Raw genomic sequence first — 2270 nt, forward strand, 5'->3', positions numbered from 1 at the left:
CAGTGCGTGTGATTGTTCAATTAATTGTTTGTCTTGGATCCGAATAATTAGTTAACTTGATAATCTATTGTCAATTAGGGCATTTAAATCCGTAATTGTTTAATTGTCTTGAATTAGTGACAACTGGCATGATTAGATTTGTGTCAAAGGGATACGCAGGCTAATTTGAAATAACCCTGGTAGTGTGTTATTTGGTTAGAATAGGGCTCCTCTAATACGTAAGGCAATTGGGGAATTAAATCTTATAGGTGTACTTAGGATTATTTCTCAATTAGAGTAGTGATTAACGGGCGTACCTTAATCACCAATACAATAAGGAGGGGTTGACTGCCATCACTTGTTTGATAGTTATAACTTATTTATTAATAAATAATTGGAATTGCTTGTGCATCGATGATCAATTAGGTGAACCATTGCTGAAATTATTTCTTGGCTAGACCTTTAATTATTGTTACTCTAATTTTAGTGAATTGTCATTTAATTTCTAGTTAACTATTTATTTTTTTTTATTCGAATTTCTTTGATTGTCATCGTTTATACAAAAACACCCCCTGTGTTATTTTGGATTTCTTAAGAGACAAATATCCTCAATTTCTGAGAATACGACCCTACTTGCCCTGTCTACGAATTCATAATTATTTGTGAAAAAAGTCATTCCGTTCGAATATATCGGATCAAGCAAACTCTTCGGGAATAGGGTGAATCAAGTAACTAATTGCACACCTAGAGTCCCTACTCTAGTACTTGGAATCGGGTTTTGGTTACTTTAACTAGCAATTAGGTTTATTTTATTATTGCACAGGTCTCGACAACCAGTCAATTTTTGGCGCCGCTGCCGGGGACTGTCATTTATTTGTTTCTTTTTTAGTTCATTTTTGTTCTAATTTTCTGGTATTTTTCGAGTGTATGCCTCGTTCTTCTAGTACAGGTGAATTAATTTTTGACCCTGAGCTAGAGAAGACTGGGCGCAGAATAAGGAAAGAGACCAGACAACTCAAAGAAGACCACTCCAGTGCTGCATCTCAGAGACTTGAGCCAGAAGTTGAACCAACAGATTCGTTTGGCGATACTTCGAGTGACTCAGATCAAGAAGAAGTCACTATGGCGAATGCACGAACATTAAGAGAGTTGACTGCTACTGATTTAAATCAGCAGCCTTTATGCATTACTTTCCCAAGTTTAAATGATAACACTCCATTTGAATTAAAATCTGGTCTAATTCATCTTTTGCCATAATTCCATGGTTTACCAGGTGAGGAGCCGTATAAGCACTTGCAAGAGTTTGATGTCGTTTGCAACAGCATGAAGCCCCCGGGCATTACAGAAGAGCAGATAAAAATGAGGGCATTCTCCTTCTCCTTGAAGGACTCTGCAAAAGATTGGCTGTACTCCTACCATCAGGTAGTATCACCACGTGGGACCAGCTGAAGAAAAAGTTCTTAGACAAGTATTTTTCCGCGTCTCGAGCTGCAAGTCTAAGGAAGGAGATCTGTGGTAACAAGCAGCACCCAGGGGAGTCGCTTTATGATTACTGGGAGCGATTCAAGAAATTATGCATCAAGTGCCCTTAGCACCAAATAAGTGAGCAGTTGCTCATACAATATTTTTACGAGAGGCTACTCTTCAGAGACAGGAGTATAATTGATGCTGCGAATGGAGGGGCACTGGTGAACAAGACCCTTCGAGCAGCGTGTGAGCTAATCGAAGAAATGGCGGAGAATTCGCAGCAATTTGGTACGAAGGAGGATGTCCCGATACACAAGGTGAATGAGGTAGAGACATCCTCTATCCAGCAGCAGCTGACTAAGTTGACTTCTTTTGTTAGACAACTGGTTGTAGGAAATGCATCTTAGACCAAGGTATGCGGGATTTGCACTGGTATGGGTCATTCTACGGAGATGTGTCCAATGATTCAAGAGGAAAGTGTAGAGCAACTAAACATGGCTGGTCACGCGCCCGCACCAAGAAAGCCCTACGACCCATATTCAAGTACCTACAACCCCAGTTGGAGGGACCATCCCAACCTCAACTATGCAGGGAACAGGCAGTCTAACTTTGTGCCAAATAAACAACAAGAGTACCAGCAGCAGTACCAACCCCGACCACCTCCGCCACCGAACTCTAGTCTATATTTGAAGGAGATGATGAAACAACTGATGGCTACCACCGCGCAACATCAACAAAAGACGGACTCCGAACTACATAATATAAGAAATCAAATGAGCCAGATGCAATCCATTCAAAATCAGATGAATCAAATGGCCATAACA

The 2270-nt window shown here is 40.4% G+C and overlaps 1 non-coding gene across 1 annotated transcript; it reads right to left on the reverse strand.

Annotated features, from left to right (window-relative positions):
• Positions 1-1472: 1472 nt before the first annotated feature.
• LOC113719320 (small nucleolar RNA R71) lies at positions 1473-1579 on the reverse strand. Its single transcript, XR_003454853.1, has one exon. It is a non-coding gene; the product is annotated as a small nucleolar RNA R71 (small nucleolar RNA).
• Between the last annotated feature and the right edge of the window lie 691 nt (positions 1580-2270).

This window comes from Coffea arabica, chromosome 1e, assembly GCF_036785885.1.
Source record: "Coffea arabica cultivar ET-39 chromosome 1e, Coffea Arabica ET-39 HiFi, whole genome shotgun sequence".
Lineage (NCBI taxonomy): Eukaryota > Viridiplantae > Streptophyta > Magnoliopsida > Gentianales > Rubiaceae > Coffea > Coffea arabica.